Consider the following 15,564-nt stretch of genomic DNA (forward strand, 5'->3'; position numbering starts at 1 on the left):
TTTTCAATTTTTCATAGTTAAATTTTAGACTTTATGGTTTCTCAATTAATTTGTTTCTACTTGAGCTGTAATTTAAATATATTATTCTCAAAGCTGTTTAGGTGAAGAGCTGAAGTTTCATTATTTTAAAAGCTAACTGCCTGGAAGAATATAAAAAATTTCCCCAAATTGAAACTATAATACATACTTTATGCATATTTAAACTACAAAGTTAAGTATTTAGTTAAAAGGAACATTAGTAGCTGCTATCTTGCAATTTTGCCATATTTTTCATTTTAGAATGGAATTGGGTTCTATTACCTTGGAAATTTATTCATAATGTGTCATATAGCATTCTTTTTGGCATGGAGCTGGATGTTTGATGTAATGGTTCTCAAACATAACAATACACTTCAGGATACTTCATATATAAAGCTTACATACTAAATTCTATAATATAAATTAAGAACCCACCCTGAGAAACATAGCTCTTAAGTAGTATAAAAACAAAAATATAAATATATTTCTATAAATCTTGTAGATTTCTGGTAATGTTTCAATTTTTCCAATATCATTCAGGTATAGTATTTTTCATTGCTTTCTAGCCATTTTTTCTGCTAACATTCAGACAAGTAATAGGAAATAAAAGTTCAATGAAACTTTATTAAATGTTTTTCTCTGAACTAAGCAGAAGGTATCATCATTTGATTTTAAAAGGGAACATTAGGATTTAATTTACAGAACACAGATGTTCCATGGCTTGAAATCACAATGAAATTTAATATTTTTCCGTTAAAAAATTCTGAAAACCAGTTAAACTACCAAGTGAGGCCAAGTGTCCACAAAGTGTTATCTATTTCTCTCATATGTAGAAATTAGAGCTAATTAATAAATATATGTAAGCCTACACAGAGTCATATGCATGTACACACAAACATATTAACTAAAGTATGGTATATGCAAGAGAGGATTCCAATGGCATAACTCTTTGGAACAAGTAACTTACCATTTAATAAAATGAATACCAGGAGGCTGGAACTTGAGGTTCTAAGATTCAGGTCCCCTGAAGCTTGAGTCTCCTCCTTCTTAGGGGAGAGGAGGTCAAGGGGAGGTAGGTAGATAAAAAGAAAGATGAAGGAGAGCAAATGCAGTCATAGTGTTCAAGGCACCTAAGTGAAAATGAAACTGGAAAATTCAGGGGATGGGGGGTTGTGGAAGTGATAGAGAAAAGGGGTGACATTGATCAAGATGCAATGTAATTATAAACAGACGTGTTGAATTGAAATTTCTACATACAACTACTTAATGATAATAAAAAGTACTACATTCATCCAATAATCACGTTAACTTTATGTCAAAGATGAAACTTACTATTTAAAGATAATAGAAATTAAATATAAAAATTCAAAAAAGATGGATTTTATAACAACATATAACAGGGAGTGTAACAAGTTCAACAAGAAATGTACTCACCATCTTACTTATGTAACTGTAACCCCTCTGTACATCACCTTGACAATAAAATTAACATAAAGAAAAAGAAATATATTTATTGCCAAATTTTGCTCTTTGCTATTTATCTATTTTACAATAAAAAGAACGCTTCCTTTTACATAAAATCCCTAAAACTATTATTTCTCAATATCCATAGAATTCAATTTATCTTAGTTCAAGATTGAATTTTTTAAAAACTCATGAAATTAATGACTGAGCAATGACTGAGCAGCTTGTCACAAGTCATAATTTTGTTCTTTCTTGAGAGGAATTCCTTATTATGGTTAATAACTTCTATAAGCACTTATGTATTTTCATCTCTACTTCCCCAAAAGAAATAGATGAAATGGTATTATCTGATCTATTGGCATATTAGTTAGTAATGTATTTTATTTGTCTTAAGTATAGGAAAATTTTTGCTCAATTTTGTATTTAAATGTTTTTGCTAAAATTTTAAAGTTGTAAGATATGCATTATGAATATTGTAAGTATGTGTTTTATATTTCACAAATGGATAATATTCAAATGTTACTCAGCTATACTAAAATATTTAAACCAATTAAAATATTTTGTTAAAATTCATAAAAATATCTGTTTAAAATAGATATATTAAATAAAACTAATTAATTACAAAATTAATAAGCAGTTAAAATATTGTAAAAATAAATCCACATGGGAAACACTTTAGTATTAATTGGTAAATATATAAAGACAAGGAAACCAGCCAGGCACCACTGGCTCAAGCCTGTAATCCTAGCTACACAGAAGGCTGAGAGCTAAGGAAGGTAGCCCCTGCAGGAAAGTCTCTGTGACTCTTTTTAAATAAGCTTTTTATTGTGAAAATACTGTACAGAGGGGTTACAGTTACATGAGCAAGGTAATGAGTACATTTCTTATCCAATATTATTGGCTCCTCCTTTGTTTTTCCCCTACCATCCCTTCCCCCCCCACCTCTTCTGCTACATCACCCCCACTGCCTAAATTGTAAAGTTAGTTTTCAAAATAGCATTTTGTACATCTCACTGTTGCAATGGGTCAACCTGTATCCCTGTTTAAACAGATTGTTTTTTCCTTCCTCTCCCCAAATTATACCAACATCAAATACAGTGACAATGGGTTATACAGTGGGGTAGGGACATACAAAGCAAAAAAAAAAAATCACATGGTACCTTATCAATATGTTAGAAACAATAGCAAGAAAGAAGAAAACCATTTGTGTCACTATCTTGGGATTCATTTCGCTTAACATCATCTTATCTGACCTTTTCTGCTTGTTCCAGACTTATACTAGTTATTGAAAATAAGGGAAACCATGAGACCTATGTTTCTTTGGGCCTGACTTACTTCACTTAATATAATTTTTTCCAAATCTTTCCATTTCCTAACAAATGAGGCAATGTCATTCTTTCTGATGGAGGTATAGAATTCCATTGTGTATGTATATCACATTTTCTTGATCCATTCATCTACTGAGGGGCATCTGGGTTGGTTCCGTATCTTAGCTATGGTAAAGCAGAACTCACACCATTACTTCTTCAACACTTCAATGAAATTGAAAGAGAAAGTTCACTACCAAACTCCTTCTATGAAGCCATCTTAATCCTCATCACAAAACCAGGCAGGGACTCATCAAAGAAAGAGAACTATAGACCCATTTCTTTAATGACCATTGATGCAAAACTTCTCAACAAAATTTTGGCCAATCGACTTCAACAATTCATTCAAAAAATCATACACCACGATCAAACAGGATTCATTTCAGGGATGCAAAGCTGGTTCAATATACGCAAATCAATTAATATAATTCATCACATCAACAGGAGCAAGGATAAGAACCACATGGTTATTTCAATAGATGCAGAAAAAGCATTTGACAGGATCCAACACCCCTTAATGAAGAAGGCTCTGGAAAAATTAGGAATCCATGGGACTTTCCTCAATACAATAAAGGCTATATATGACAAACCTACAGCTAGCTTTATATTTAATGGTCAAAAACTAAAGCCATTTCCTCTAAACACAGGAATGAGAAAAGCATATCCACTCTCTCCACTTCTCTTCAATCTAGTATTAGAATGCCTAGCTACAGCAATAAGACAAGATGCAAACATAAAGGGGATCCAAATAGGAAAACTGAATTAAAACTCTCCCTCTTTGCAGATGACATGATCTTGTATTTAAAGAATCCCATGGGCTCCACTCCCAAATTAATCGAGCTGATCTGAAACTTTGGCAAAGTAGCAGGGTATAAAATTAACCCTCAAAAATCAATGGCTTTTCTGTATGCCAACAATGAGAAGAGCACAGCTGAAATCAGGAAAGCAACTCCTTTTTTAATAGCCCCACAAAAAATAAAATACCTAGGAATTAACTTAACCAAAGAAGTGAAGGACCTTTATTATGAAAACTTTAAAAACCAGTAAAAGGAAATTAAAGCAGAATTTAGAAAATGGCAAAAACTCCCATGCTCCTGGATTGGAAAGATCAACATTGTGAACATGGCAATACTTTCCAAGGCTATCTACAAATTCAATGTGATACCTATCAATATTCCAACCTCATTCTTCAAGGAAATAGAAAACGCAATCCAAAAATTCATATGGAGCAATAAAAGACCCCAAATACCAAAAATGATCCTTAACAGAAAGAACAGTGCTGGTGGAATATCAATACCAAACATCAAACTCTACTACAAAGCCATAGTAATCACAACAGCTTGGTACTGGCACAAGAAGAGACCTCAGGACCAATGGAATAAAATTGAAAACCCAGAAATGAACCCACAGACCTATAGTCACCTAATCTTCAATAAAGGAGCTAAAAACATAGAATGGAAGAAAGACAGCCTCTTCAGTAAATGGTACTAGCAAAATTGGTTGATCACCTGTAGAAAACTAAAGCTAGATCCTTATATATCACCCTTGACCAGAATCAACTCCAAATGGATCAAAGACCTTGGAGTCAAAGCAGACACCCTGGAAACATTACAGGATGGAATCAGAGAAACCCTAGGTCTCCTTGGCATAGGCAGAAATTTTCTTAATAGAGACCCAGAAACACAACAAATCAAAGAAAGGTTGGGTAAATGGGATTGCATGAAATCGCAGAACTCCTGCATGGCAAAGGACATAGCTAGCAAGATCAATAGAAAGCCCATGGGTTGGGAGAAGATGTTCACTAGCCATACAACAGATAAGGGTCTCATATCTTGGACCTCAAAAAATTCAATTCCCCAACAACAAATCCTCAAAGAAACAACCGCCTGATAAATAAGTGTGCTAAAAACTTAAAGAGAAACTTCTCTGAAGAGGAAAGAAGGATGGCCAATAGACACAGGAAGAAATGTTCAACCTCCCTAGCCATAAAAGAAATGCAAATCAAAACAACATTGCGATTCCACCTCACTATAGTTAGAATGGCTCTAATGAAGAACTCTAATAACAACAGATGCTGGAGGAGATGTGGCGAGAAGGGAACCCTCCTGCATTTTTGGTAGGAGTATAAACTTGTTCAACCACTTTGGAAAGAAGTATGGAGGTTCCTCAAAAGAGTCCACATAGAGCTCCCCTATGACCCAGCAATCTAACTTTCGGGCATTTTACTGAATGATTACAAACAAGACCAAACTAAAGCTACCAGCACAACTATGTTTATTGCAGCATTATTTACTATAGCTCTGTGACTCTTATCTTCATTTAGTCAGCAAAGAAGCCAGAAGTGGAGCTGTGGGAAAAAAAAAACCCATCTCAGGGACAACACCCAAATCCTGAGTTCAAGCCCCAGGACTGGCCAAAAAAATAATAATAAAAGAAAAGGAAACCATTATAAAATGGTGGTAAAATCCAAATGCTGTCAGTCACTATGAAAAACACTATAAGGCTCTTCACAACTTTTTTAAATGTAACTATTTTATCCAGCACTCCTACTTTTAGGTAATGTCTGAAGAAATGGAAATCAGATCTGAAAGAGATACTTGCCCACTTATGTTCATTGCAATATTCTTCACAATAACCAAGTCATAAAAGTATAAATGTCCATAAATGATGAATGAATTAAAAATATGGTAGTCATAAACAATGAAATACAATTTCCTCTTAAAAATGATATCATTCTATTTATGCTTAGTGAAATGTCCAACACAAAAGAATAAACACCACATAGATATCATTTATGTAGAGACTCTCAAATAGGGAAACTCATAGGAGCAGAGGATAATTGTGGTTTTCTAGAATGGAAGGGATAGGAGAAGCATTACCAAAAAGTACAAAATTTCAGTTATATAAGATGAATAAATCCTAGGGATAAAGTAAATATCCTTAAATTCTGCTAAGAAAGTATATCTTCTTTTGTATTTTATCATAAACAATAGTGTTATGCAAAAGGTGATACCCATGCTACCAATACCCAGAACAAGAATTTCAACACATCTGCTCATAATATCTTGTTACAATCACCAAGGAAAAGCACAACATAGTCAAGCCTTGGCTGGAACAATAGATTTACTTACATAGACAAAATGGTAAGATCAGCTTCCACAATATTCATGGCAGATGACAGAGTACGACTTTGGAATACTCCTCTCTTCTACTTCAGAGGAAGAACATCATTGTATTTCCAGTGAGAACAAATATAGCATTATTATCAAGCAAGTATCCTCTCTGTCTCTGTCTCTGTCTCTGTCTCTCTCTCTTTCTCTCTTTCTCTCTCTATATATGTATGTATATATATATATATATATTCTTCTCTGTCTCTTCTTCTCTCTCTCCCCCCATCTCCCAACCCCCACTCTTGAGCAGAACAAAGGGATACATTGAGTTTCAAATAAGGAAAGGAATTACTGCACAAGGTAATATGCCCAACATAAGCCATGTAGACATTTTTATCTCATGGTAAGGAATTTTTCCATGTCTATGGTGCATATTGATGGATATGTGTGGGACCCAAAAGACTGCGGTTATGAGACTGCCTTTCTGAACAAACAAGTCTAATTTAGAGCACAAAAGGAAATTTGAAGAGTTACTCATTTTAATAATCTGAAATTTATATTCACTGTAAGTGGAAAAATAAAACTCTTTTATAGAGCATTTCTTATGAAATACATAATCTGTGAGGAGTGTCAAGTATTATAACAAAAGACTTTCAAGAAAATAAAAAGTCTAATGCTACTAGGAGTTTTGATCAGGGTCCCATGTCCTTGTGTTTCAACAAGAGAAGATTACAATCAAGATTCAAAATGTAGTTAAAGTAATAGCAACGTTTATTAAGAGAGGAAAGAATACAGCTACATTGTGGAAGGTTGGCCACCTCAGAGAGGAGATTGAATAATACACATTTGTGTCCTAGGCTTGTTTGGGTATAGAAGGAAGGTTTTAAAGATCTATTTATAAATTCATCCAGATGACACTGGGTTTTTAAATCAATTATACCATATCACAAAACACACCATTCTCCTTCTGCTACGTGTTTTACCCTCCTAGTTTTGTCCTTATCACCCTATTTTCATTTTGTAACTATCTTTTTACTTAAGACAAACTTTTATTTTACTACACAAATACCTTTTTATCTAGAAAATATCCTCTTTCTTATGCCTCCTTATCCCTACCATATTCCATATTCCATATTCCACCAATGGTATTTCAGTACAATTCTCTTATGATATGCTTTTAGCCTTCTGGGCTTGCCCTTATCTTAATGTTTCCAGTTTAGAACAATCCTTTGCTTTTAGGGAAAAAGCCTAAAAAACTTATAAAATCCTTACTTTTCCCAAATGCTATTTTTCTTTATGATCTTCTTTACATCTCTTACTTACAGGCTCAATTTTACCTTGTTACCTGTCCACACAGGGTTGCAAATATTGTGCAAACTGCAGTAACTAATTTTTTAAAAGGTGCCTTTACCTATTTTTCTGTTTGGTCTTACAGAGTAAGAGTAACAAAATGATACATTCTTGGAAGGACTGAATAAGAGTAAAACTTCTGAATGACCTTGAACAGCAAAACTATCTTACTACAAGCAAGGCAGAAGAGAGAGAAAATACACAAAGATCCCCAAATCTTACATGCTGTTTTGCCAAATTATGTCATCAGATTTGGGTTACTGGGTTCAGTGATCAGAACATTCTGATCTTGTCAGAAAAATAATTTAAGAATGGACACAGATTAGACTTAGCAGGAGCAGGGTTTTTTTCTTTCCCTCCCCCCCTTCCTTCCTTCCTTCCTTTCTCTCTCTCTTTCTTTCTTCCTTCCTTCCTTCCTTCCTTTCTTTCTTTCTTTCTTTCTTTCTTTCTTTCTTTCTTTCTTTCTTTCTTTCTTTCTTTCTTTCTTTCTTTCTTTCTTTCTGTCTCTCTCTCTTTCTCTCCCTCTCTTTTGTTTTTGTGCTGCTTTTGGGGCTTGAACTCTGGGCCTGAGCACTGTCCCTAAGTATGTCCCTAAGTATTTTTTGCTCAAGGCTAGCACTGTACCACTTGAGCCACAGTGCCATTCTGGCTTCTTTGGTGCTTAATTGATAGTAAGAGTCACATGGACTTTCCTGCTGGCTTCGAACCACAATTCTCAGATCTTAGCCTCTGGAGTAGCTAGGATTACAGGTATGAGTCACCAGTGCCTGGCCAGGAGCAGGTTTCTCGATGCAAGGCAAAAGCAAAGTACTAGTGTACCTTCCAGGTGGGAGAGTGGGCAGGATGAAAAAGTAAAACTGCACTGGAGGTCCCAAGAATAAGGCCTTATTGAAGTTGCTGACATGGGTCAGTCAGGAAAAACTGGCTTAGGTGTCACTAATTATCAAAGTCTGGGCTATTTGTCATCAATTCCTGACACATATCAGGTAGGGGTTGTTTGGGGCCTACAATGGTCAGCCTGAGCTGTTTTATCCCTGTGGGCTGTGAGTCAGAAAGCCCCTGCTGGTTTTCACCAGCTGCTCAGCTAACATCAGCAGTCCAGTATGTGATTCCTTATCAATGTGTGAGCCATGGTTCTAGGCCATCAGGTTTCCTTCCCAACTTTCTACTTTGCCTTATATTTTAGGGTCAGATGACCAATTAGAAATTTCTTCTATTTGATTCTTGAGCAATAAAAATTAAGGTAAAAAGGATAGACTATATTCCAGAGGAAATGGAGAGATGGAGGAAGACAAGGAGAAAAGCAAGAGATTGAGAGCAGGAAGAAAGAGAAATTACTAAAGAGGCAGCAGGACAGCTCACAAATAGTAAAATAGAAAGTGATGTAGAGAAATGCAGGAAACAGTCTGGCAGCAGGACAGCTCACAAACAGTAAAATAGAAGGTGATGAAGAGAAATGCAGGAAACAGACTGCCATATTCAACCCCAACTCTCCACCAGGAAGGACAGCCAAAGCCACAACCATAGGCAAACTCCATCACATGTGGGTCACCATAGAGTAAGAACTCTGAACTTGAGCCCATGGCCAGCAGATCACTGAGGTCCCAGACTACCACTTTGCTGCATGTGGTTTGCTACAGTGTAGGACTGGAGCTCTGAAGTAAGATCAGCTGATTGCTTGAAACTGCCATTCTCCTCCATCCTGCAGGACAGTGTATTGCTGGGATGGCTCTGAAAGCATGGACACCAGCAGGCACAGTGCAGGTTCTGCTCTTCTGATTTAGATCTCAATGCTTTATTTCCTCTACTCTTGGCTGCCATCAAGGGATTCCTCTAGGCTTAGACTTTTGCTGGGTGCACAGTCTGGATGATCTCTCAAGCAAATGGGAACCTGCCTTGCTGAAAGTCTATAAAATTCTTTGGAGCCAGCAGTATTTCTGGGTACACAAAGGAAGGAAACTTCTAAAGTGAATGCAGCCCTTGAAGGTAGCAACTGGGCCTTAATCAGCCTGGCCTTCTTCAGTCCACATACAGAACCAGCCTGAGCAGTGTTGTTACTGTTAATCTTTTCTGAGTAGTACTGCGTGTTGAGGCCTCAAGAGGAGACTAAGAAACAAAGGAGGAGGTAACAATGCTTGATAAGAAATGTACTCATTATCTTGCCCATGTAATTGTAACCCCTCTATACGGTATTTTCACAATAAAAAATAATAAAAATAAATAAATAAAAATAATATTCAAGAAAAAAGAGAAGACTAAGCACTAAGAAAAGCCCCAAATAAAATTTAAAAGAATTACCCACCCCTATATATGTACAAACACTACTTAGAACCACAAAATTATGATAAATAAGGCTTGTCTAAAGTCTATAAATCTTTAATAACTGAATCCAAATATACTGAAATGGTTGAATGTCAGAGAAAGAGTTTAAATGTAGTTTAAAAATGATCAATTACCTCAAATAAAATTTAAATAAACATATGAATGAAATAAGTCAGCAAAAAACCTTGAAGAGACAGTCAACAATTGGAGAAATTAAGAATATTGGAAGAGAAATTCAGCAAAGATATAAAGACTATAGAACAAAACTAAATAGAAATCTTAGAAATAGCCCAATAAATCAAAATTCAAATAAAGGGAAAGCATCACAAATTGACTAACTCAGATGGAATAAAGGCTGGTGCTAGTGGTTCATGCCTGTAATCCTAGCAACTCAGGAGGCTGAGATTTGAAGATCATACTTCAAAGAGAGCCTGGACAGGAAATTCTGTGAGACTCTTTTCTTTGGTTAACCACCAAAAAGCTGGAAGTGGAGGCTTGGCTCAAGTGACAGAGCATTGGCCTTCAGCTCAAAAGCTCAAGGACAGTACCAGGTCCTGAATTCAAGTCTCAGGATACACACACACACACACACACACACACACACACACACACACACACACACACACACACACACACATCAGAGATTGAAGAGAAAGGTTAAGGGATAATTGCATTCATATAGCAAGAAAGAAAAATGTAAACAATCATAACCACAATATTCAAGACCCTTGAATGTGATTAAAATATTAAATCTATGAATCTATACTGTAGAACAGGGTGGTGGGGAGAAATAGCTAAAGGCAAAGAATGTTTATTCTATGAAATTATAACAGAAAATCACCCACACCTAGAGAAAGAAATGGACAGTCACATGGGGAATATGACCACAAGCAAACAAAAAACCTATCCATGTAATATTATAGTTAACATGCCAGAATGCAGAACAAAGAGAATACTGAAAGCTACAAGAGAAAAGAATCAATTTACTTAAAAAGGCAAACCAAGCCAGGTGCTTGTGGCTCACACCTATAACCCCAGGCTGAGATCTGAGGATCACGGTTCGAAGTCAGCCTGGGTAGAAAAGTTTCCATAAGACTCTTATTTCCAACTAACTACTCAAAAATCAGAAGTGGAGCTGTAGCTCAAAGTGGTAGAGTGCTATCTTTGAACAATAGAACTCAGGGACAGTGCCCAGGTCCTGAGTTCAAGCTCCATTGCTGATTAAAAATAAAAAGGAAAGCATTTTTCTGGGCACCAGTGTCTCATGCCTGTAATCCTAGATACTCAGAAGGCTGAGATCTAAGGATCAAGTTTCAAAACCAGCCTGGGCAGAAAAGTCCATGAGACTCATATCTCCAATTAAGCACCAGAAAAGCCAGAAGTAGAGCTGTGGATCAAGTGGTAGAGTTCTAGTCTTAAGCACAAAAGCTCAGTGACAGAGCCCAAGCCCTGAGTTCAAGCCCTAGAATAGGCACAAACAAATAAAAAAGGCAAACCAATAGACAAAAGAATACAAGAGCAAGATGGAGTAGTAAATGAATGCAATCACAGCTATTTGGGAGAGAGAAATTGGGAAGAATTCAGTTCAAGGCCAGCATAAGCAAAACATTAGTGAGATCTCATTTCAAACAACCAGCCAGGCATGATGGTTCATGCCTATAATTCTAGCTGTGTGACAGGTGTAGGTAGGAGGATCACAGGACATCGCTGGGCAAAAAGTGTTTAGATCTTATTTTTAAAAATATCAAATAAAGGAAGATCGTGGAGGAGAAGCTGGAATCTGAACAAGCTCTCGCATAGAAAGCAGTTTTAGAGTTCCAGTGAATAGTCCTAAGCCAGAGAATCACACCAAGTGTGACATCACAGGACAGAGAGTTAGACAAGAGAGGGGAAGCCAAGGCAAAAAGACACATCTGAGTGCCTGCCAGCCGCCGCCTCGGCGGTGGTGGCAGGGTCGCGGCGGAGTCTGCAGCCCGGGCCATAACTGAGCGCTCACACAGACAGTCCGGGACGAAGGAGCCAGACGCAGTGGGCGAGCGGATTCTACTCAACACCAGCAAGAACCGACAAGGAGCGGACATCTTCATCCTGCAGTTCGCAGACCAGAGACGACCCAGGATCCAAGACTCGACGTGAGTAGAAGCCCGACGTCCTCACTCCTTCTCAGGGAGCAGAGGAGGGAAGGCCACCCCTCCCCCCCCCAGCACCGGTGATCTCCATCTTGGATACCGACAAAGCTCGGAGGAGCTGGCAGCTCCAACCCAGGCCTTGGAATAAAACGAGTCATTTAGCAGGTCACAAGAACTTAACGGCAGCGAAGTGATCTGCCAGACTCGGCTCCATCCAGGGAAAAGTCACCCAGCTCAGGCACCAGCCATTGGAGTGGCTTTCCTCACTGGGTAACCAGAGCTAGAGGCTGCCCCTCCCTCTAGCAGCCTCCACAATCAATTGAAAAACAGAAACCCTGAGAACGGCTCCAGGCTGGGCTCTGTGTTAGCCCCAGAAAAAAGCTACTGATTGTTGAAAGGCCTCAACCCTACCCAGAACCTAGCCTCACCACTGCATCCCCCTCTTTTGTGATTCTCAAAGCAGATCACCCTCCCAGTAAACTAATCTGGGAGGGGGATCTCAAAATCTTGGGTAAAGCAGAGCATTTTTCTGCCTGTTCGAACAAACTGACTTAAGAACCAATCAAGCCACAGGACCTCAAGCTGACCAGAGACTCCAACAAGAGGCTGGTTACAGACAAAAGGGAGATACAGGATTCTTCCCACCCCTCCCAAAAAAAATCAAAAAAAAAAATCAAAGAACTTTTTTTTTTTTCTTCCTCTTCTTTTCTTTTTTTTTTTTTCTTTTTTTGGTACCTTATATATATATATAAATTTTTTTTCCTTTTCTAAAAATTTTAGTAATCTTTAATTTTTGCCTTTTTTGAAAAAATAATTGTTTTCCAGTAACTTTTTTTTCCTCTTATAATTTTTATTTTAGGAACACTTGAATGTGCGTTTTCCTTTCTTTTCTTGTCTTCTTTCTCTTTTTCTTTCTTTCTTAATTATCTTTTTATTTTTTTGTCTAGCTCTACTGAACTTCTGATCTTTTTTCTCCCTTTCTAATCCTTTTCACCTTTTCTTCTCTTTTGATCTTCTGTATGTGACTTAACTCTTGTCCTGCACATCCTCAGATAAACCCGTAGTTAACTAGTAGACCCTATCCCCCATTGTGTACACACTTAATCCACAAATTTATTACTCAATTCAAAACCTCTGAGACTTAAATTCCTTAATAGCAGTACTACCTCTTTATACCTATATAATATTTTAAGCATTTTTTTAAGTTTTTCACTTCTCCTCTATGTCCCTACCCTTCTATTAATATACTCACATTCCTCTGTAAATAGATGGTCTTTTAATCTACATAATAATATTAATTTTTACGTTTCTATTTTTTTCTGGTCTCTTTTCATTTCCCTTTCCCATTCTTCTTTCTCTCTCTCTCTCTACATGCATCCTACCCAACCTATTTCCTGCATTGGGATTAGGACATAGTTAACTCTCCCTGTGCCTCCCCACACCAATATATTCCTATTTTTTACCCACATCTCTCCCTAACCCTAATAATTTCTGGTTTTCCAAATTCTTTTCTGCGGTTCGAAGTACTTTAACATATAGTTGTTTGATGTTGAATAGATGTATCTGTTGAACTAGATTGTATCTGTAGACTATTGACTGTACAAATGCAAACTTTGATTGATGGTTGCCTTAAGAGAGTGTTCTAGCACAAAACTGGTGCTATTTTCATCTTAAATGGGCAGAGTAAGCCGAAAAAACACTAGAAAAATGGCAAATCCGGATATCTCAAGTCCCAATATTGATAATCAGGGGTCAGAACAGATAATGAATAATCCAGAGGAGAGTTCCCAAATAGCGCTACAAACATTGCTGTCAAACATGATAAATGAGAAGTTTGACAACTTACAAAGGACTCTGTATGAGCGTGAAAGGGAGAGAGAGGAGGCATCCCAAAAGCTTATACAGGAATATCATAAGCGTGAGGAAGCTACTCAAAAACTGATACAGGATTTGCGTGAACAACTTGAGAATACTCAAAGAGAAAGGGAGGAATGGCGTGAGCAGGCTGAGAACACTCAAAGAGAACTGCAGGAATCCCACGAACAAGAGGAAAGAGAACTACAGGAATCCCATGAACGGGAAGAAGCTAATCAAAGAGTAATACAGGAATTGAGAGACCAGGTAGAGAATACACAAAGATCACTAAAGGCATTCATGGAATCCATTAACAAAGAGCTGAAGGAAGTTAGGGAGACCACAAAGGGAATGCTGAATGGAACCCAACAGAAGGAATGGGAGTCCAAAGAAACCATAACCAATCAACTAAGTGATTTGAGAACAAACACTGAACACCAAATTAAGGAAGTAAAGAAATTCATACAAGACCTAAAACAGAGCTTCAACAAAGAACTTGAAGCCATCAAAGCTGACCAACTAGAAGGAAAAGAGATAAAAAACAAAGTAGAAAGTCTTGACAGCAGGTTAGACCATGCAGAAGATTGAATCTCAGGGATTGAAGACAGCCTAGATATTATAGAGAAAGAACATACAACCATCCAAGACAAGTCCAAGAAATATTATATATCTATCCAACACCTGGAAGACACCATTAGAAGGCCTAATCTAAGGATAATGGGTGTAGAGGAGCACCTAGAAACAGTAGTTAATGGTCTAGGAAATTTGTTTAACAGAATCCTAGCAGAGAACTTCCCAAACATACAAAAAGATAGGCCTATTCAGATACAAGAAGCTTTTAGAACCCCAAATAGACCAGACCAGAATAGGACATCCCACCTTCACATTATAATCCACACAGGATCAACTCAGACCAAGGAAAAGATCCTTAAAGCTGTCAAGCAGAAAAGGGTAATCACCTATAAAGGGAAACCAATTAGAATCACCTCAGATTTCTCAGCAGAGACAATCAAAGCAAGAAGAGCCTGGAATGATGTATGCCATGCCCTAAAAACAAACAACTATCAACCACGAATACTGTACCCAGCTAAACTCTCCTTCATAACTGAAGGCCAAATAAAAACCTTCCATAGCAAAGAAAAATTGAAACAATACATCTCCACCAAACCAGACCTACAAAAGATTCTTAAAGATGTCCTACACATAGAAAACCAACAAGACCGCAAGAAAGGCCAAGAAACTGCACCCAAACTGAGAATCCAAGAACCATAGGAAGAACCCAGTTTTTGCAGTCCCCAAGAAGGTGGATAACATGGGAGGAACTCCCAAATACCTCTCAGTCCTATCTCTTAATGTTAACGGACTGAACTCTCCAATTAAGCGACATAGACTGTCTAGTTGGATTAAAAAACAAGACCCTTCTATCTGCTGCCTGTAGGAGTCACATCTTGCCGGTAAAAACAAACACATTTTCAAAGTTAAAGGCTGGAACAAAATCTACCAAGCAAACGGCCCCCATAAACAGGCGGGAGTTGCAATCCTCATATCAGATAAAATAGACTTCAAATTAAAATTCGTGAGAAGAGATAAAGAAGGTCGCTACATCCTAATTAAAGGATCTCTCCTTCAGGAGGATATTACAATTCTAAATATCTATTCGCCAAACAATGGAGCACCCAAATTTATCAAAGAAACACTACTTTCCCTCAAATCCCATATAGATCCAAAGACATTAATTGTTGGGGATTTTAACACACCACTCTCCCCACTAGATAGACCAACTCGGCAAAAACTCAACAGAGAAACCGCAGATCTAAACAACTGCATAGATCAACTAGACTTAACAGACATCTACCGAACATTTCACCCAGCAGCATCAGAATACACGTTCTTCTCAGCAGCACATGGAACGTTTTCTAAAATAGACCACATTTTAGGACACAAAGCAAA

The sequence above is a fragment of the Dipodomys merriami genome, unplaced genomic scaffold (assembly GCF_024711535.1).
Source record: "Dipodomys merriami isolate MVZ:Mamm:240054 unplaced genomic scaffold, mDipMer1.0.p SCAF_171, whole genome shotgun sequence".
Classification (NCBI taxonomy): Eukaryota; Metazoa; Chordata; class Mammalia; order Rodentia; family Heteromyidae; genus Dipodomys; species Dipodomys merriami.